Genomic DNA, 23531 nt, shown 5'->3' with positions numbered 1-23531 from the left:
TATCCATCATTGATATCAGAGTTTGTCAGGTGTTTTTTATATTTTTATTTTTCAGGACATTTGCAATCTCCGCATAACCCATTTAAGTTGCTGATTCTTAGGGTATGTGCACACACACTAATTACGTCCGTAATTGACGGACGTATTTCGGCCGCAAGTCCCGGACCGAACACAGTGCAGGGAGCCGGGCTCCTAGCATCATAGTGATGTACGACGCTAGGAGTCCCTGCCTCTCTGCAGGACAACTGTCCCGTACTGTAATCATGTTTTCAGTACGGGACAGCAGTTCCACGGAGTAGCAGGGACTCCTAGCATCGTACATAAGTATGATGCTAGGAGCCCGGCTCCCTGCACTGTGTTCGGTCCACTACTTGCGGCCGAAATACGTCCGTCAATTACGGACGTAATTAGTGTGTGTGCACATACCCTTACTCTTCCCTCAAGTTTGTCCTCTGTTGTAATCCTTGGCAAATAGGTTAGCAACTTAGCACTACTAAATCAATCGCCTTGTAATATTTCTGTCAAACTGAAACCATTTATTTTCTGGCAAAAGTTTGTTCTTTAATATAAGCACTTAGAATTTAACACATATTCAAATGCAGCCAACATGTAACAAAAATACTAATGCAAAATCCAATAAAGTAATTTAACACCAATCTATCTGCAAATGTTCTAATGGGTTATTCAGTTAGTGCTTACAGTAAGTCCTTTCCAGATGTTAAAATTACCTGAATTTGTAAGCAGTGAATTAATTGACATAAATCTTCACTATATAAGGTGGGTTTTACCTTCTCATATTCCTTTTTATCTCCGCTATCCTTGTTTAAAGCACATCAGATACAGTTCATTTAAAAGGCTTTTTTTTTATTTTTTATATAAAAGTAAAAGCTACAAATGCAAAGTCGAGATAGAGGACTCCTCTGACTCCAATATTTGCTTTTAACACTTGTGTAACTTTAGGATTCTGGCAGTGTAGGAGTTCTAAAGAGCTTATGCTGGCGTTCTTCCAGGCATATTCACTTTATCCTAGAGGAAAATAGGGACTGAAAACAGTAGATCTTAAGAAAAATGCAGAGTGCCCTTTAATGCTTATACCCCTGTTTGCCAAATAGTGAATGCAGCTGAACTAGCTGCGAGGAATCCCTTGCTGATGTAATAAAGGCATCACTGTATCAAACTATTCATTGCAAATAATACTATTTTCTATTTCTGGAAGATAATTTATTGACGTATTACGGTGCTTCGAAGACTAATATTTTTAATTTTATCTGGTTTGTGCACACTCGGTGGATTAGCTGCGGATTTTCTGCAACTAATTTCATTGCAGAAAATCTGCAGCATATTACAATAGTAGCAAAGTGGAAGAGATTTGTACAAATCTAGCACTTGGGGTGAGATATAACACTTACAAGAAGCTGCAGCAGTGTCTGTGTCTCACTCAGTCTGCTCCCCCTCGTCTCTCCATAGACTACTATGGGCAGCTGTAACCTGATTCCTCAGTGAGCGGATAGTCCATCGCGTCTTGAGGAGACTATTATAAAGTATATTCAGAGTGAACAGTTAGGAAGGAGGAGGGGGCTGATAATTGAAGACTGAGGCATTTTAAGATGTATTACAACGTTTCTTATGATCACTTGTACTATTGATTTATGAAAAATTTTCCAAAATGTTAGTGACCCTTTAAACTCTTTCCCTCCTGACTGAGCCAAAAAGGTCTTTGATCAATCGTGTTCATATGTGAATGTAAGGTCAAATGACACCCCATGACAGTACTATTTTCATGTATAAGCTTCTAAACCTTGTTCTACGCCTGCCCCTGGGAGAAGCGCTAATAAATATTAGGGGCAGCCATTTTGATTAAGAAACTTTGAAGAAAATCAGAAGGCTTAGAGTAAAAATTACCACAACTAAAATTGGTGCAGATAAAATTATATTATTCTAAAACAATTGGCCCACTAACCTAGGAAAAGAACTTGACAGGCACTGTTTAAATATTTAATTGATTTGTAGCTAGAAAACGTTTATTGTAGGCAGGGTCCTACTGGCCCGCCAAAGTACCAGAGGATCCTCCAGTGGGACAAGACTTTGGCACAATAATGGGCCGCAAAAGGTTTAGCAGTGCACAACCCCATTTGGAGCTGACCTTGGAGTCACATACCACTATTTTATTTTAGGGAACCTTATAGATATGTCCTATATGTGTGCAACGAGAACCACAACGTTTACAGTGCAACCATATTAGGACAGATTCGTGTTCTGTATAGATGGAGGGTGTGCCCTCAAAATAACTTTCTCTAGCGGGCCCAAAGAACATCACTCCGACACAGATTTGTGTGGAACTTGAATTGTTAAATTAATCATGGGAAATTAAATAGGGCAGTATTTATAAGTGAATCTCCTGTTTTACAAAACTTTTGAGATATAAGAGACATATCAACAGTTTACATTAATTGTCATAAGTTTGGACCGCCACATCTACATGATGGACATTTATGTGCGAACATCAACCGTACTCCCATAGACTCCATTGTACTGTATTGTTCCTTTTATTGCATAGCTGAAACCAACAATAGAATATTCCCTGCTCATGAGTTCAATAGATGTAAACTTCTGATATGCTAGAGGTTTTATAGAATGAAATATATGCTTTACGAACATGTTTAAGATAGGGAGCGGTGGTTAATCAATCGGGAACTTCAAACAACGAATGCGTGTAATCACTCCGGATTTTATTATTATTATTTTTTTTTACATTTCAATAGTCATAGTCATTGTGCCTAAGTATTACAGTCTGTATGCAACGTCCGCGGCCGCAGGCTGCAGATTCCTCTCCTCCTGACGACGCCTTCCTTCCTTCGTGGCATGGAGGCGAGAAGCCTGTGGCGCTGCTGAGGTGTTATGGAAGCCCAGGTTGCTTTGGTAGCGGCCTTCAGCTTGTCTGCATTGTTGTGTCCGGTGTCTCTCATCTTCGTCTTGACAATAGCCCATAGATTCTTTATGGGGTTTAGGTCAGGCGAATTTTCCTGCTGGAAATTTAAATCAGCATCTCCATAAACCTTGTCAGCAGAGGGAAGCATGAAGTGCTCTAAAATTTCCTGGTAGTCGGCTGTGTTGGCTCTGGACTTAATATAACACAATAAGCCAAAACCAGCAGATGACATGGCCCCCCAAACCATCACTGACTGTGGAAACTTCACACTGGACCGCAAGCAACTTGGATTCATGCCTCTCCACTCTTCCTCCAGACTCTGGGACCTTGATTTCCAAATGAAATGTAAAATTTACTTACATCTGAAAACAAGACTTTGGACCACTGAGCAACAGATGATGATATTATAATTCATTGAGAAGAATCTGGATATTGGTAGATTTTAGTTCTACACAGGCGCTCTGCAGGACATATAAGTGACTACAGTATAGTTACATCTTTTCTGATTGGAGTTGTTCACTTTCCCTTTTCTTCATCCATCCCAGAACACCAAGACAACTTGTTGCTGCCGCGACTCTCTCGTGCAGTATTTGCAACTTAACCATCTTTGGCTCCTCACTTTTCCTGTACCCTCCAAACCTATTCCCAACCCCCTACCAAAACTCACCATTTAAAGTGCATCAGACAGAAATAATACCTCTTCTTGGTGCCCCACACAGTAACAGTATCCCCCGCACAGTAAAGTGCCCCCTTTAGGCCACCAATAGTAGTAGTACTCCTCTTAGTGCCTACAAAGCAGTAATAGAACCCCCTCTAGGCCCCAAACAGTAATACAGCCCCTTTTGTACTCCCTGCACAGTAATGCCTCCCTGTCACAATGCAGGGTGTGGACCCACTGGGCCGTCCCGCGTAGCGGGATGGCAGTTGGCCAAACAGGTATGGTACAGAGTCTATAGTCCAGAAAGTGTACCTGAGGCAATGTAGACAGTAGCATGGCAGGCTCGGCTGGGACCAGGCAGCAGGTAGAAGTCAGGCGTGGAGTAGCAGAACAGGCGTGGAATGCAGCACAACACAACAACAGCTCAGCATGGCAGTAGACCAGATAGTACGGGATACAAGATACAGGCACGGGGAACACTGGGAACTGGAAGACACTTAGGAGACCATTTGCAAGACAAACTTTGGGAAACAACAACAACAACAGCAACAACACTCAGGCGAGGATCAAAAGGGCGGTGGCCTTCTTATAGTCCAGGAAATCATGTGAGTTAATGATGAGGATTTTCATGTGCGCGCGCTGACCCTTTAAGAGCGGGCATGAGCTCGCGCGCGCACCCTATGGAAGACAGTCTCGATACCCGGAAGTGAATATCAGCGCCTCACAGGGGGGGGGGGGGGACGCAGCACAGCAGCAGGATGTCCATGGCCGCGGTAATCGAGGGGCAAGTTAGAACGGCGTACCGCGTCCATAGACTTTACACTCCCTATGTACTCCCACACAATACTTAGGTTCCCTTTGTGCCCCCCTTTGTGCCCCAATATAGTAGTTAGGTCCCCTTTGCGCCAATGAAAAAAAACATCACCTAATTCTGTTTTCACGATGAGCAGGGTCCTTTGCCTACTTCCTTCTGTCTGTGGTTCAGCACAGTGACATCAATGCATCACCTCCGATGAAATACCAATGTCCTCCCGACCTCTTGTAGGCCACAGGACTTAAACAGTCTATGTCCCACAAGAGCAAGCGGTGGGGCATGGAGCCAATGGCCCCTGCTCCGCATTAGTCAGTGTCCGACTCCCGGGGGCGGAGAGATGCAGTGCGGTTTCTGAACCCTCCGGAGGATCCTTTAGTGGATAAGTTAGACATTGTATCACCCATAGTTATTATAGCATTTATTTAACTTATAAATGTCATGAGCTTTTCATGATGTATACGTTCAATGGATGGCTATGACATATGCGATACAGTGGCATATGTCACCTATAGGATCCCATGGGAAAAAATAAATTAAAAAAAATCTAATTATATATATATATATATATATATATATATATATATACACACGCACGCACACACACCACGCAGTATAAATTTTTAACGGAGATCTGGGCAGAAATTACGCAGCATTTATAGTAGCAGCAAAGTGGATGAAATTTTGTAAATCTCATGCCCACGATGCGGAAAGAAAACGCAGCAAAACGTTAATAAATTGACCTTCAGTGCAGAATTTAAATTTGCAGCATGGGAATTTATGCTGCATTTTCATTGCTTTTCTGTTGCGGGTAGAATGAGGAATTCAATGGGGATGCAAAACTTGCAACAGAAAGCGTTGCGACATTTTGAATCACAGCAATTCTGCTGCAAAAATCATGCATATCAGGAAAAAAAATAATTCATACTTACCCAGAACTCCCTGCTTCTTCCTGCAGTCCGGCCTCCTGGGATGACGTTTCATCCCATGTGACCGCTGCAGTCAGTGACAGGCTGCAACAGTCACATGGCCTGCGACGTCAGGTCAGATACGCTGCATAGTTTTTACACAGCGTGTCCGACCCGTGGGAACCCGGCCTTACAGGATCCCATTATATTGAACATTGCAGTCTACTTTACTATTCCATAACTCAAAAAAAGAAAGGTATATTGACGTATACCAGCGTGACAGAGGCCAAAAGGACACTCTTTTGGCCTTCATCGGTTTAATAGAGCCCTATGGACAGGTTTTGTGTGTATGTCTGGGGCCTAATATGTATGTTTTTACGGTTTTGTGTGACTTAAAACATAAAAGTCATTGGTTAAGGCATACCTAAGGCATGCACTAGCAGTCACTAATACTAGACAGTCCTGGGGGCCTTTCTGCCAGAGCTGACGCAAATACGACAAATGGACCCTACCCCATCCCTTTATCTAGGCTAAGATCAGTACTAACCATGGTGCATCAAGAGTTAAACGTTACTGTGGGAGTGCGTTAGTCAATCAGAACCACGCTCCTGCTCTGTGCCCATGTATAACATCAACGGGGAACTATATCCTACGAATGTTGTGCGTGTACATCATTTAGTATTAAGGGGTTCAACAGGTAGGCAGCATGCAAACCCATCACGGATGCTGTATGGGTAGGTAAACAGTTCAAATCCATACAGTTACAGACCTGGAAGTCTATGTTTGGAAACAAATCCATCAACGCTTGTCTTACAAGTTTCAACTTTTTTGTTGGCAAATTAAAATATAGCCATTTTGTAAAACTGAAGAAGCCCTTTTAGTAAAAACAGCACAAAACAAAAACAGCCAAACGCCAGTCTTTTGAATTAGCTATGCTAAAAATATTTACCTGTAAAAACAATGGGACAGTCAGCGGTCACCGTAACAGAAACATAATCAATGTCCATTTCCTTTTTGCAAGTGATTAGCAGTGAGACTATTTCTTCAGAAACTTCCTCAAATAAAATGTGTTTTTTTTCTATGCGTTTTTCAGGTCCTCAGACAGTTGTGCTTCAAGCAGGAAACCTCCTCAGCTTTGTACATTAAGATCCGCACATAACACTTTTCATTCTTTGTCTTTTCTCCAGTCTTCTTCGCTTTCCCTCAGCTGATGTTTGTTTATGTCGGAAGTTTATAACGTTTTGTCCTCTCAGCTCAATCAGCGGGATGGGCCCTGACCAGATGAATGAAACTGAAAGTCAAACCTCCCTCCGCAGTTGTACACAGAGGCCTGTACTAAGGCTGGAAACACATCCAGTTTTTGTTGCAGATTTTTGTGCCAAAGCCAGAAGTGGATTAAAAAGGAATGGGAAATATAAAGGCAGAACTTATCCTTCTTCTTCCTCCTGGATCCACTTTTGGATTTGTCTCAAAATTCTGCAACAAAATCTGCAACAAATCGCAATGTGTGAACATAGCCTTAAGGAGATTCTGCGTCTGGCTTTTATGAGATATTCCTAAAGGGTATATTTACATCAGTCGTTTTTTTTTTGTTGATAGTCGTGGCAAAACTGCAGTGGTTTTTGAACATATTTTGCAGTTTTAACTTTTTTACTAAAACCAAGGCAAAAACTGTGACAAAAACTACTTGATATTGTGCATTGTTCAGCCGGGATCCCGCGCAGCGTAAACACTGCGGAATTTCTGCATCAGAATTCTGCTCAGAAATTCTGCTGCATTTACAGTAGCAGCAAACTGGATGAGATTTTGAAAATCTCATGTCTGTGCTACGGAAAAAAACCGCAGCATAAACGTTAATAAATTGACCTGCGGTGCAGAATTTAAATCCGCAGCATGTCAGTTTATGCTGCGTTTTCATTGCTTTTCTGTTGCGGAATTTACTGGGGATTCAAAACTCGCAACACATAGCCAAGTGTTGCAACTTTTGCGGCGGAATCACATTGGTTTCGCCGCAAAAATCGCAACTCAGAAAAAAAATCATGCTTACCCAGAACTTCCTGCTTCTTCCTCGAGTCCAGCCTCCAGGGATGATGTGTCATCCCATGTGACCGCTTCAGCCAATCACAGGATGCAGCGGTCACATGGGCTGCAGGGTCATTCAGGGAGGCCGGTCTGGATGGCAAAGGAGGGACGCGTTACCTTGACAATGACCGCAGTAAGTATGAAGGTTTTTTCTTGAGTGTGCTGCGGGTTCCAGGTCTGATACACTGCGTAGTTTTTACGCAGCGTATCCGACTCGTGAGAACCCGGCCTTGCAGTTAATGTTGTTCTATGTAAATGGAATGTGTATATGCTGTTTGTTGTGACCGCAATTTTGCAAACACAAAAAAATCTGACATTGTTGAATTTTTTATAACCTTGAGTTCTTGTTTACACAGTGCAGATTTGAAGCAGATTTTGCATGGATTTTTTTTTAAGCCAAAACCCGAATTGGATCCAGGAGAACAGACCCATAAGGCCTTTCTTTATATATTTCTTCTTTTTAGGTTTTGTTCCTAGTTTTGGCTTCAAAAATACATACAAAATCTGCTGCAAATCTGCACTGTGTGAACAAGGCCAAAGGCCTCATGGACACGTCAGAGGTGTTTACACAGTGCCCTCACGGCAGTGCACGAAGGCTGTACGGCCCTTTAGCACGGAGTCACACGGCCTCCCTGTACTGCCCCACAAGCTCCGTTGGGTGCAATATGTATATAGATATACTGCCCTATAATCAATGCTGTATATACAGCATCTAAGCATGCCACAATATTTTTTTTTTAATCGTATGATAACCTCCCAACTGTTCCGGATCCAGCGGGACAGTCCCGGGTTTCAGTCGTTGTCCCGCTGTCCCAGGTAAATCATAAAATTAAATTAGCTCTGTATTACGGACAGAAAGAAACAGATGGAATACTGATAAAATTAGGCTTGTGTGAAAGCAGCCTTAGGGTATGTGCACACACACTAATTACGTCCGTAATTGACGGACGTATTTCGGCCGCAAGTCCCGGACCGAACACAGTGCAGGGAGCCGGGCTCCTAGCATCATACTTATGTACGATGCTAGGAGTCCCTGCCTCGCTGCCGGACAACTGTCCCGTACTGTAATCATGTTTTCAGTACGTGACAGTTGTCCTGCAGCAAAGCAGGGACTCCTAGCATCGTACATAAGTATGATGCTTGGAGCCCGGCTCCCTGCACTGAGTTCGGTCTGGAACTTGCGGCCGAAATACGTCCGTAAATTACGGACGTAATTAGTGTGTGTGCACATACCCTTAGGGTATGTTCACACGCTTAGCAAAAAACATCTGAAAATATGGAGCTGTTTCAATGGAAAACAGCACAAAAAATGGCTCAAAACGTGCCATGCACTTCTTTTTCTCGGGCGTCGGAACAGATCGCCGTATTTCCCATTGAAATCAATGGGCAGATGTTTGGAGGCGTTCTGCTTCCGATTGTTCAGCCGTTTTTCGGCCATTTACGGCCTGAAAAACAGCCAAAATAAGCCGTGTGAACATAGCCTTAGGCTCCAAAAACAGCTCAAGAAGTGACATGCACTTCTTTTTCACAAGCGTTTTTTTACGCGCCCATTTTTAAAAACTGACGAGTAAAAAAACGCCGTCGGAACAGAACGCAATTGTTTCCCATTGTAATCAATGGGCAGATGTTTGGAGATATTCTGCTTTTGATTTTTCGTCCGTTTCTCGTCCGTTTACGGCCCGAAAAACGGCCGAAAATAAGCCATGTGAACATACCCTTAGGTCTCTATCACACTGTAATATTTTGGTCAGTATTTGGAAGCCAAAACCATGACGGTACAAGGGCGACAAGGGGCCATACAAACACTCTCCTATCTAATAAATACACATTGACACAGATAAGTAAAATTGGAAGGTGCTTGCCACAGCTTTATTAAATGTTCTCTTTTTCTTTTAACATAACCTGTAAGATATATAAAAACAAGTATAAATATAGTATAACATATTAACAATAAGTGGCTAAGTCCTTGACAACATCCACTATAAATAAAGCAATACCCTTAAACCACTAGCCGTTACCATATAAGCTACAGTGGCGTCACCACGGGTATGCTAAAACACCCCGCTTCCCAGGGTCCGCCCCTTAGAGAAGCTCAAATCCACCACTGTCATAACTTTTAAAATAATACCAATATATTGTGTCCAAGACAGCAATATATAAACATAACATACCGTTGCCAAGGACCCGCACACACCAATAAAACCAGAATAAAACAAAATAGTCCAAAATCTGCAAAACAAAATGCATGTACAGATGAAATAAAGTCATTCTAATTCTCCTCCACAGAAACCCGCACTTGTGAACCCTAATACAAAATAAGACTAAAGGGAGGGAGGGAGGGCCAAATTTTGTCTAGCCATAAAATGGCTTCCCTACCTACCACCTATATATATCCCCTAACTCCACCCCAATACTACCAACCCCTTAGAAACATTCCTAACTTAAACCCACCCACCAAGCTATAATTCCACTAACCCTCTAGTTGACCCCTTGCAGGCCCAGACCCGTCATGACCACCCTCTGCCCAGCTTTGCTTAGCTCTGGGCTCACAGGAGTGGAGAATAAACAGAGAAATGGTATAATGGAAAGATTTGTACCTCTTCCATGTTTTGGACCCACTCCTGGTTTAGCTTACAAATACAGATGCCAAAAACGGACTAAAATACTGCAGTGTGAATGAGGCCTATTTCTGTTTTTGGACATCAGGCAATGCTAATCAGCACTGCATCAGAAAGGAGGTCAGTGGAGGTAAATGATGTACCTAAATGGTTAAATATGTAAATGACAAAATTCTATTTGAATGTAAAAAGGTTTTTATTGACTAAATGAAAGGTGATCATTTAAAAAATCATCTCTAGCGTCATCCAACCTTTTCTAGATTTCTGCTAGATTTCTTTTAAGTATGTCTGCCCTTTGCAAGGCACAAATTGACACTAGTACACTTCAATTTAATGATTTGATAATATCTTCAAATGATGACTTCAGTCTGATTTGTATATATTTTTTTCAAAACAGGAGTTTATACGTGAATCATGATAATATCTTACCCTAAGGATAACTGGGATTTGCCTCCAAATATGGTATAATAATATCTTCTAGTGCCAAAGAGTAAGATGCATATTATCAGAATCTACTAAGAAAAATTAAATTAAGCGCTGGTACATTGCGTTCATAAACATAATGTAAAGGATCTGCCAGACACAGCTTCTGTGTCGACGCCCGTGGGTAATCAGTCTGCATCTGCTCCTATGTCTGTGAGACTGACTCCATCTTCCACCACTCAGGATGGCAGGCTTAGGAGTGGGAGAGCCTATCACAGCCTGACCAGACGGAGCTAGCTCCCGCCCACTGTCTATTTATACCTGCCTTTCCTGTTCCTCCTTTGCCTGTGACTCTGCTCTGCTTGTTTCCTGGCTCTGCTGCTGCTGCTTGAACTACTGATCCTCTGCTTGTTATTGACCTTGGCTTACTGACCACTCTCCTGCTCAGCGTTTTGTACCTCGTGCACTCCTGGTTTGACTCGACTCGTTCACTACTCTCGTTGCTCACGGTGTCTCCGTGGGCAGCTGCCCCGTTTCCCTAGCTTCTTTGTACCCTTGTCTGTTTGTCTGTCGTGCACTTACTGAGCCTAGGGACCGTCGCCCAGTTGTACCCCGTCGCCTAGGATGGGTTGTTGCAAGTAGGCAGGGACTGAGTGGCGGGTAGATTAGGGCTCATCTGTCTGTCTCCCTACCCCGTCATTACACATAATAATTATTCAGCACTTCATCACAGTGAATGGTGTATATTTTATAGGAAAAGTAGGAATTAAAAATAGTTAAATAATGACACTACTATGAAGTTCTATTATGTTAGACAAATGTAGGTATGAGAGCAGTTGACTGCAATATCCCTTTTCACAGGAGTCCAATCCAATAGAGATCAATCTATCTGTCCAACTGTTTGTTTAAAGGTAGACACCACTTAAATTAGAGTTTTGCTTGTACTCTGTAAGGGTGGATTCACTCATCATGTACTTGTAGTGGAATTTCGGTAGTGGAATTCGCACCAAAATTCCACAACAAAGTACAGTACAATATTAGTGAATGGGTTTGAACAGACCCCACGTAGTTACAGCATAATAGATCTTCCACGAATTCTAGGCATGCTGCAGATTTTAAAATCTGCATCATGTCCTACCTGTTGTGAAAATAATTGCTGATTTTCACCATGGACTTCATTCATTACAATGCAATGAGTGAAATTTGCAGCTACTGTAAATTCCACACCAAAATCAACAACGAAATTTCATTGCAAAGTTTGATATGGATTTTTAGGCCGGATCTATAGTATAATTTTTATGGAATATGCGAATCTAGCTAAAGGAATTAGGCCCCCTTCACATCACGTTAATTTGCCTACGTTTGACGTATACACCATGAAAAGCTCCCCCAGGTACACATTGAACGTCAGGTGTTATGGATGCCCTTCACAGTGGCATCCGTCACCATAGAGTATAATAGTTTATGTTACACTTGCACATCATGACCCTGTTCATGACGTATAAGTTAAACAGATACAATTAAAGTCTAGGGGTGATGGATCACTAATAGGCAACCGTCATAGGCATTCATCAACTTGACTATAGACCAATATGGTATCTATTTAATGTATACGTCATGAAAAGCCCATGACATATGCCTGTTACGTATGCCATACAGTTGCATATATTAAAAAAACTTATACCATGCAGTATACTTTTTTTTACGCGATCCAACGGGATGGAATAACATAGTCTACTACTGTATTCCATCCTAATGACATATACAAACCGGATTGAGGCCAAAAAGACAGTATTTTGACCTCCATCGAGCTAATGGAGCACTATGTACACATTTGGCACACACGTCTATGTACAGTCTAAACATACGGTGATGTGAAATGTCAAATGTGTCAGTCTCATACCTGTCTTTTCCCTGTACAGTGATATTACATGCTGTGGGAAGCTTCAGCTCCTCTATATTTTAGCCTATCTGCTCCACACAGTGTCCGCTATCAAAGTGATACTGATAGCGCAGTGATATAGAGCCAGCAAGCAGAAATGTTGCTGGTTCCACCTCCTCATGCAATGCTGTTGTGAGTAGGGTTTCCAACAGCCCATAAATTAAATTACAGTCCATCAAAAGAGGGGACTTTTAGGCCAGTGTCCAGAATTAAAAATATATGTGTCTGTAATGACGGGGTAGGGAGACAGATAGGTGAGCCCTAATCTACCCGCCCCTCAGTCCCTGCCTACTTGCACGATCCGTCCTATGTGACGGTGTACAACTGGGCGACTGTCCCTACGCTCAGTAGGTGCACGACAGACAAACAGACAAGGGTACATAGAAGCTAAGGGAAATAGGGCAGTTGCCCACGGCAACATCCCGAGCAACAAGAGTAGTAAACGAGCCGAGTCAAACCAGGAGTGTACGAGGTACCAAACGCAGAGCAGGAGCGTAGTCAGTAAAGCCAGGGTCAATATGAAGCAGAGGTCAATAGTAATAGCTGGAACAGCAGAGCCAGGAAACAAGAGAGAATCACAGGCAAAGACAAGAAGCAAATGAAGGTATACATAGACCGAGGGGGCGGGAGCTAGAATCGTCTGGCCAGGCTGTAATAGGTTCTCCCACTCCTCAGCCTACCAGCCTGAGTGGTAGCAGATCGAGTCACTCTATCAGACCTAGGAGCAGATACAGACTGATTAACCACGGGCGTCGACACAGAAGCTGTGTCTGGCAGATCCTTTACAGTGCCCTTGATTTTTTGAAGCTGTAGACTGCAGGCTGCTGGTTATTGTGATTGTAGTTATCATCATTTTGCAATTTACAGTTAATGCTACTCTTGTGTTTATATTGGTTTTATTAGTTAAAGATATATATTACTTTATGATTCATGTTTGGTTTTCATTATTGTCTGTACAATTTTAACTATCTGTGATTTTTGGCTACGTTGTCCCAAAAAATAAAATAGGAAATTGGCAACCATGGTTGTAAGACATCATAAGATCTGTAGCAAACGCTCCCTACAGGGCAGCAGGTAATCTGAAAACTGGTGGCCTCTGATCTGAAGCAGACGGTCTGATTGGTACCGGAGGAGTCAGTAAAATATACCTAAAGGATGTTCAGAGTTTGTTATACAATCAGGTGAGGATGCTATGATGGTGAGGATGAGGATGCTATGATTGTTTTTTAAGGTCCAAATTTCTTAAAGATTATTTACCTCTACTTGGGCGGTGAGCTGTGAAAGAAAAATGGAATTGGGGCCATTCAGTTCAGTATAGCTGCAGGTTTATAAAAGTTGCCTACCTGGCGGCATTATCCAGAGACTCCCCTGCAGAGACACCAGACACCACCCTTATTTGCAGTCCCCTTGAAAAACTTTTAATCCCACTTCTTGATATCACTTTGTGCACTTTGCTGCATTGACAAATCAGCACTGCTTTATCTGTAGATCACGTTTAGATGTTTCTCTCATAAGCCAGCAATACACAAGAGATTTTAGATAGCCTTGAAGGCTGATTTCAACCATTTACTACCAAAGCCCAACTCCATAGTTAAAGTAGTTGAGGTTCAAGAAAAGCAGATGGTGTGGAAGCAATACATAGAAAACAGAGCATCGAAAGGCTAAGGAAGAGAGAAAAATACCAACAGGACAGGGCAATTATAACCTTTCCATTTCTTGAATACACTCACTGTTGATGGTGGTCGTTGTAGAGCGTAGTCGGGCCCACTAACAAACTTATGTCTTATCTATGCTATTTGTTTAGTCCAAGTTTAATGGGTTCAATATTTTCAGCATTTTTTATATTTTGTTGACAAGTAAAGTATTAAAATGTAACATCTATTACAAGTGACATAGGAAGAGGCATGTATAATGTGCCATTTTATGTCCTGGAATGAGTAACTCCCTAGGCTTATCTATTAGCATCTATTTAATGTCAATACTAGTCCCATGAAAGTCAACTTACTCATTCCACTGTTACATTTTGTATTGACCTTAAGCATTTTGGAATATGTACATAACCTATACTTTTTTGCCCTACAGCTCCTCTTGCATTTAGTTTGGGAAATTTTCAAATTAAAAAATGGACTGTGAAAATGCTGTCATATGCCAAAATAATTTTGAGATTCTAGAGAAAACTGTTATCTAATTAAGCAATGCAACCTGACAAAACAGTCACCACTCTCCATTACCTGAGGCACATACAAAATGGCCACTGCAAAGAAGAAGATGCTAAAATGTCAGCTGCACTCAGGATAGAATTAAAATTGTACAAACCACTCAGTGTTTTTGTTTCTGATCAGTCAAACGCTCATTTATTTATTTGCACCATTTTTTCAAAAATGTTCAAGTGTACTTTATCTGTTTTTAATTAATTTGAAAGCATATTTCACTACAGACAGGAGCCAGAAAGAATTCTTAAAGATGTTAAGGCCTTAAGTTGCAATTAAAATTGTCCCTTGCGTCTCTAAGTACGGTAGTTGGAATAATTTTGCTGGATGTTATTAACCCACTATATGAGATATTAGTTAACATTCTAGATGCCAGAGATTTTAAAGTTGTCCACTTTGGACTACTCCCCTTGTGACTAGCTGGCCAAGTGGAGAGAATAATCCATTTTTAACAACATTTTAACTTCCACTGGTCCCTGGTAATCAGAATTGTGAATTTAATGTTGTGACTGAATAGAAAATTAAAGGAAATGTATTATCGGAAAATAACGTATTATTTAAATGAATTATTATTTTATGTAAGTATCCAGATAAAAAAAATCTTTAAATATTTCAGTATTTAGATTGGCCGCTGGAGCAGACATAATAGATTGATACTTCCTGTTTTTTTTTTGACAATCCATTGTCAGCTTTGCTGTGTAGAATGGGACTAGATCAGCAGAGTCATCTCATTATTATTAACTCTATTGTACTGCTGGAGGCCTTGATACGGCAAGATAGTAACACTATACATACAGATAAGGCCCAGTCTGCATCTTCCCATCATTCTCTGGTCTCGAGAGGAGAGACTTTCACCCCATCACTTTCTGTAGACTGTAATATTTGGATTCTGTTAGGGTTTCTGACAGGATTTCCTGTATCTTTGACAGCAAAAGTAGTCTAATTTGTAGCGCTATTCTTGCCATAAAAATATTTAATCAATTCGGACTGTCAGGATCTGCAGAAAAATGGATCAGTCACAGCAGTCATGTCTCTATTATAAATTGAAGCTCTGACGTTAGTGTGAAAAAAACCTTTTAAAAATATTCAACAATTTATGTACATTTAAACTGTGAATTGTTGTAAATATGTTTTCCAAAAGTTGTGCTTGTCTTAAGATATTAAAATAAATGGGTATCCAAGTAATGCATGGACACCAGCAGTTGTCCAGAGCTAAAGCTGCTGTTTGTAGTTACTCCCTTATCTGAGTAAAGGGTCAGTTCACACTTTTTTTGGTGCTGATTTTGACGTGGAAACCGCATTGCAATAAGCGCCAAAACCACAGCCCAAATAAGCGTTTTTTTTGTCTTCCTAAGCAACTTTTGGCTTTATTTTTAAATCAATGAGAGGCAGAAAAAAACCTGCAGAGCTCGTTTTGCCCTCGGTTTTTGCATTAGATTCAATGGCCACAGGCAAAAAATGTGAAAAAAAAAACGTTTAAGAACACGGACAATTAAAATTCTGCCTCAGAATTCTTGAAGGAAATTTGAGGCAGATTTGTTTTCTGCCTGTCCAAAAACTGTGTGTGAGCTAGGCCTAACAGAGGGGGTTACTGGTCAGAGGTACCCTCCTCTATAACCTTTATAAATTTTAAAAAAGCATATGGAAAGAGGTTTTCCATAGTGGACCAACCATTTAATAAAGAAAATAAATAAAAAGGAACTAAGTATATTATTATTATTATTATTCATAATAAACCCAATGCTACCAAGGATATTATTTTGAAACCCAATAGATAATATATTATTTTTTTTCATAAAAGTGTGGTAAATTGGGAGGTGCCATGTGTGGACATTAGTGACCGTTACTTTTGTAGAGTGAATTATGCATGATGGGTTCTCATCTTTCATGTAAATATTTTCAGCCCTCTTACTAATGTAGAATTAGAGGGCTTTCCCAATACATGCTATAAAAAAAAGTACCCTCCATACAATACCCATTGTCCTGAGCGCAGTGGGATCCACCCTGCTCTCACTGTCTGTGTAATGTACAAGATAGACATACATTGCACAGAAAGGGTGTCCACGGTGTGGTCGTATCGCAAACTGACAGTTTGTGACACGGTCACAGTGGGGAAAGACTGTGCAATGTATGGGTGTCTCACAGACAGTGAGAGTGGGTGGGAGGGCATGTATAGACCTGAACGCCGGTGGTCATTGTTAGGAGGGTGGGCAGATTTTTTAAAACATCTATTGGGAAAGAAGTGGGCCAAATAAGAAAAAAGAAAGCCTGGAAAACCCCTTTTAAGTACCATTTGTTTCATTCAACCATTATTGAACATATTTATATTAATTCTTCTCGTATTCTAGTTAAGATGCCTTCTAAAACATGCTAATAAACCTCTGTGATCAGAGAAAAAGATGGTATGAAATGATGGCTATGGGGCTATTACTGGACACTAGCAGTACTAAACTTCTGGGTTTTAATCCAACCAGGGCAACATTGGCACTCAGTTTCACTTAGGTTTTCTTCTGTTACTTTGGCTTTCCTGTAGACTCCAAGATTACTTCACTTCCCATGAAATTGACTCCAGAGAGTGTCTGCGCACTTGAGATAAGTAAATTAGATTGTATGCCCCACTGGGGACAAGGGCAGATGTGAGTAAATCCCTTGAAACTGTGGTACAGCTCTGCTGAGAATCTAATTATATATTATTAATGAATAATAATATTGGGTTCAGCTTACACAATTTTTCACAATTTACTGTATACTTACCAGAAAAGAACACTATTAAACATGAGTATTGCTTCTTAAAGCAAACTTGTTGAATATTATATGTAATTTGTATCTTAAAACTCTGCACCCCACAATCTGAAAATATAATAGCAAATACATAATAATAATAAAAATAATAATAATAAAAATAGTACTGTATGTGTATTCATAGTTGAAACAAATATAAGAAATAAATAAATTGTGATTAAAAAAGTACACATTTGCTTAAATAGTGCATTATATTTAGCATTACTGTAAAAGCCTTTTATATTAAAACCTTCACATCTCCAGGGCAATGTTATTTCCTCTATTCTTAATAAATTGTTGCAGGCAGAAATTTATATAAATACAAACATTAGGAGTAGATTTGAACAGTGACATTGAGGAAACTGTGTGAAAGTAATTGTTTTCCTGTTGCTTGCCCCTATCTCGTACTGTGACTGTAGCATAATTGTATAACACATTGCTGACCTGGCACAGGAGGGCACATCTCAAACCCATTATGTAGGGTGGAACATCAGCCATTTAAGAGTTTAACTGATAAGTGGTACATCAGGCAGGGTTCCTAGTATTTTATAGTCCAGAAACATGAGGGATGGAGGAATATAGCTAGAAATATTTGTGTTACTGGAAATAAAGAATATCAAATACCATTAGTATTACACGCCCAATAATTGTAATTGTATTATATAAAATTAACAACATGAGCTTTGACACTAGGGAACTAGTATGAATAATGGAATATTAATCATAATAAAGAAATATGTCTAGTGAAAATTAATCTTTTGGCCTCATTCACACAGCCATATTATGGAGCTGTGTTGTACGGGTCTGTCATACAGCACCACTAGAAATCTATGGTTCCATAATGTACCTACATATGCCTCTGACTTCATATAGAGGTATACAGTGTTTGTTTGTTTATTTTTTTTATCTGGGATTAATTTGAGAGAAAAAAAGTTTCATGGTCCATTACATACAATATAACAGAAGAATTCTCCCCTAACAGCAATATTTTAATATGATGCCATATGGAGGCACCATAAAGTGGCATACACAATGCCTACTATTAAATAATACAGAAGTGTATGAACTCTGTGCCTCTTTATAGCCTATGTAAAAGGCTGGGATGCCGAATACTGGCACCAGGCCTATAAGTTATTTCTGCAGAAAGCTTATTTTGTAGTAATAACATACAACAAACCCTAGGGGTGTTATAAAATAACCAGTTGAGCAAATCCCAGGGTGGAGTTTATGGAATTGCCAGGCGAGCGATTCCCCAAAGGCTGCTGTAAACTGTCAGGAATAAGCATGCAAATAAATCCGCAACCCCAAATCCAACACAAATCTGATCAATAGAATCTAAGGCTACTATATGGTTTTCGCCAGAGCCCACCGCAAGAGAGATTGGACTTTGCAGCATAGAACCCAGGTTGTTTTAACAGAGCTCGGTGTTGGATAAGAGGTACAATGCAAGCAATACCAGAGCAGATAACAAGACAGCCTGAGGGTAACAGAAAGTCCAAATCACAAAGGTAGCGAATATCAGGGATTCCAGAGGTCAAAACCAGTCGGGAGCAGAAAGTCCAAGTCAGTAAGCAAAGGGTAATCCAAAGAGAAGACGAGGTCCTGTTCCAAAAAGTGCAAATAGTCAAAGGTACAGGGTATAGTCAATAGCTTGATCAAACACATGGAAACAAGGAAAATCACAAGCAAAGAAAACAGAACCAACCCAGATTTAAATATTCCACCCTTAAATATGATAGGAAGAAAGATAGAGAAGTGGAATAGGCTCAACAACTAAAACCAGAACCGCCCAGAAGCTAGACTAGTAGTCCTGGTAATCTTAAAGGCACAGACGTTTCCTAACAAGGGGAAACTTATCAAAACTAGTACACGAATAAAGTGGAAGAGTTGGACAAAGCAACCAATCAGATTGCTGCTTTTTTTTTTTTTTATATTTTTTTTTTTTTTTAAATAGTTAATTTATTGATTAACTTTTATTAACTTTTTTTGGGGGGGAATAGAAAAAAACCTGCAATTTCGCCACACTTTTTTGCATTCTAAATTTACGCCGTTTACTGTGTGGTATGAATAACACAATAACTTTATTCAGTGGGTTGTTGCGATTGTAATGATACCAAATTTGTATAGTTTTTGTATGTTTTACTACTTTTACACAGTGAAAATACTTTCTTTTCAAAATTATTTGTTTTGGTGTCTCCATATTTGAAGAGCCATAACTTTTTTATTTTTTCACCGATGCAATTGTATGAGGTTTGTTTTTTTCGGGACGACTTGTCGTTTTTATTGCTACCATTTTGGAGTAGATGCGACTTTTTGATCACTTTTTATCCCATTCACAGAAAGCAGCAATTTTTGCATGTTTTTTTATTTTATTTTTTTATGACGTTCACCGTGCGGGTTAAATGATGTAATAGGTTTATAGTCGGGGTCGTTACGGACGCGGCAAAACCAAATATGTGTAACTTTTTTACTTTATTTTGTTTTTTAATAATAAAGCATTTTGTAAGGGGGGAAAAGGGGGTTTTTCATTTTTTTTTTTCATTTATAACACACTGCAATACTTCTGTATTATGCCTGTAAAATGGACAGGCATCTGTTAGGTCATGCTAGCAGGCATTTACTACAGGCAGACCTGGACTACAGGCATACCTTTATTAGGCCCCCGGCTGCCATCGGAGACACAGACACTCGGCAATTTTATCGCCGTGTCTCAGTGGGATGAGAGGGAGCTCCCTCACTCTCTCCAAACCAACTCAGATGCGGCGCTCGCTATTAAGCACCGCATCTGAAGGGTTAAACGGGTGAGATCGATACTAATATCGATCTCACCCGGTCGAGCAGGGATGCCCCCAGCCCTCAGCTACCTCTGGCAGCTGAGAGCAGGGAGATTTGGCAGCTCCCTGCTCTGTTTACTTATTCCGATGCAACGCCGTAGAAAATAAATTGAATCGGAATAAAGCCCGTTAGTGACCGACGTAAAAACACTATGGGGCGGTCACTAACGGTTTAAAGGTTTATTTCCAACTCAGACATTTATGGCATACCCAGAGGATAGATGTCATAAATGTCGGATAGATGCGGGTCCCAACTCTGGAACCCGCACTTATATGGAGAGCTCGGCTGTTTTTGTAACTGTCAGCAAAAAGTTCAATTGCTTAATTTTCTCCCCATCAGTAACTATCATAGAACATAGTGGAGAGAGACGCACACATGCGTGACCACCTGCCCAATTAGTCCCCACCTGGAATCGTCAGCCAGTGGCCGCCTCACCATGCAATGCAGGGGTCAGGTGAGCCCCGTTCTCGATATAGGTGCATATATGCTCGCATCCGCATCTTTTAGACATTTATGGCATATCTGTGGATGTACCAGAAATGTCTGAATTGTGAATAACCATTTAAAACTCATGTTTTAGTGATGTCAGTAGTTTCCAGTGACATCCCTTCATGCCAGGATATGGCTGTGTAGGTAGCAGACAATCTTTCATGGGCCTCAGTGCACAGATACTTTTTACTTTTGAACTTTTTCTTGCTTATAGAAAGAGCTTGAATTTGTGTTTCATCTTGTCCTTTAGGTTCATTTGCACATATTAGAGGATGACCCCGGACTTGAGAGTAAGTATATGCCTATCACAGTTAAGCCCTTCAAATGTCCTTAGAGTATCTCTGCCTGCCACAATTACACTAGAGCCATTAATGTGTTTAGCTGGCTTTAATGCACTTTGTAGAGTAGAAACCACTGTCAAGGCGCTCTCCGATGGCTGCCAGATGAACCAGATTAAATGATATTTGGCTTCTCTTGCTTTGGGATATCTATTCTTACTCTTAGCTGAAAGGCTAGATCTCTAACCCCACAAGATTAAATTGTCACTGCATATTGAAATGATTCAAATTTAGGAATCATTTCCAAAGCCTCAAAGTGGTGTTGCTGAATTAAGTACATCAAATGCATTCCTGGCCTATTAAAAATTAATGTTTTAACCAAAATGCAATTTACTTGTACTGATATTGTAGACAGGTCTTTGCCTTAGATGAAAGGGTTGTTTTAAGGGACAAAATGTTGAAGCACAGCTCCAAGCCTGGTGTCATAAGAGAGTTGTACAAATCACATTATGTCAAGCACTGACTATCTAGTGTAGAGGCATAAGTCTATTGTGTGAATTTAAGTGTTATTGCTCAGCAAATACATTTTCTATCACAGCTATATATTTCTACGTGGTATAAATAATGTCACTTTAATAGCACTTTAGAGTGACTTGTTGCACCTACTATGCCACTTAGTAAAGTTTACAATACAATTTTAAAATGTGTTTCAGTATGTGTCTTTTTTTACAGAACTTTACACAGTTATGACCAGATAACGTATCTGTAACGGCTGCGGTCGCGGACCGCTGCCTCTCCTTACCTCCCGACAGCCGCGACCACAGATGTCTATCTTCTTGCCGGCATCTCCCTTTGAGGAGACGCCAGCACTGCTCTCTGCTGACCCTTCGACAAGGAGATACCTCCGTGGGCAAGTATGCAATCCACTTCCGTACCCTGGCAGCAGAACTGGCCTGGAACAACGAGGCCTTGGTGGCTACCTTCTGGCAGGGACTGTCCTCTTGCATTAAAGATAAGCTTGCTGCTCGAGGTCTGCCACCTGCCCTGGATGCTCTCAGTCTTCTGGCCACCCGGGTTGACATGAGGATCCAGAAACTGGCCCAAGAGGCTTGCCGGGACAGAAGATTTTCTAGGCTGACTCCTACATTCCAGCGACCCTTGCTGTCTTCATCAGTTGTTCCACCAGAGGAACCGATGCAGGTGGACTGACACAAGTTGTCAGTCCAGGAGAAACAACGCAGGCGCACTTTGGGACTCTGTCTGTAATCCGACCTCAGGGGCCATTTTGTGCATTTGTGTCCCCAGAAGCCGGGAAAATCCAGCGCCTGGGATTGGTTAAAGAGACAACCCTATGTGGAACCAATAAATCCTCTGCCAAACTGTCCAATCCTGTGACCATAATGTCCGGCGAAAGAACACACTAGGTCTCTGCCTACCTGAACTCCGGGTCCGCGGCAAACTTTATCCAACAGGACCTAGTGGATCGTCTCCAGTTGCCCCTGGTCCACCTGGAGATTCCCCTGGCTGTTGTCTCAGTGAATGGACTTTGTCTGCCTGATCCTATCGCGTCTGAGACTAAGCCACTGAGGTTCCAAGTTGGAGCTCTTTACACTGAACAGATTGCTTTGCTTGTCCTGCCTAAAGCCATCAATCCTGTTTTGCTGGGCCTGCCTTGGTTCCGGCTGCATGCCCCTGTTCTTAACTGGAATTCTGGAGAAGTTCTGCAATGGGGCTCCAGGTGTTTCCACCGCTACCTGTCCCAGATCCGTCCTGTCCAGCCTCCTCTGCCCCAGTCATTAGCAGGACTACCCACTCACTATGCACAGTTTGCAGACATCTTCAGCAAGATGGAGGCTGAGATGCTTCCTCCTGAACGGTCTTAAGACTGTCCGATCGAGCTAGTCCTAGATGCCTCACCTCCCCATGGACGGGTATATCCTCTCTACTTGCCAGAGACCCAGGCTATGTTGGCCTATGTCAAGGAGAATCTTGAGAGGGGGCTTATATGAAAATCCTCCTACCCGGCCAGAGCCAGATTTTTCTTTGTTAAAAAAAAGACGGATCTCATCGACCCTGCATCGACTACTATGGTCTCAACCAGATCATGGTCAAGAAAAAATATCCATTGCCACTGATCCCCTAGTCATTTGACCATATACGAGGAGATTTTCTCTAAGCTGGACTTGCATGGGGCTTACAACTTGATCCAAATACGTCAGGGTGACGAGTGGAAGACGGCATTCAACACTCGAGATTGGCATTACGAATGGTGATGCCTTCGGTCTGTGTAACACTCCCTCGGCCTTCCAGGAATTTGTGAACGATATCTTCCAAGATCTCCTCTATGTCTGCGTGGTGGTCAATTTAGATGATATCTTGATCTTCTCTCCAGACGTGACGACACATTGGAGGCATGTCCGTCAAGTCCTGTTGCGATTAAGGCGGAATCGCATGTATGCCAAGCTGGAGAAATGCATTTTTCAGAGAAGTTCTCTGCCCTTCCTGGGCTATATCATCTCTGATCAAGGCCTCAAGATGGATCCTGAGAAAGTGAAGTCTGTCTTGGA

The sequence above is a fragment of the Rhinoderma darwinii genome, chromosome 7 (genome assembly GCF_050947455.1).
Source record: "Rhinoderma darwinii isolate aRhiDar2 chromosome 7, aRhiDar2.hap1, whole genome shotgun sequence".
NCBI lineage: Eukaryota > Metazoa > Chordata > Amphibia > Anura > Rhinodermatidae > Rhinoderma > Rhinoderma darwinii.
Note: the sequence above shows the minus strand (reverse complement) of the source record.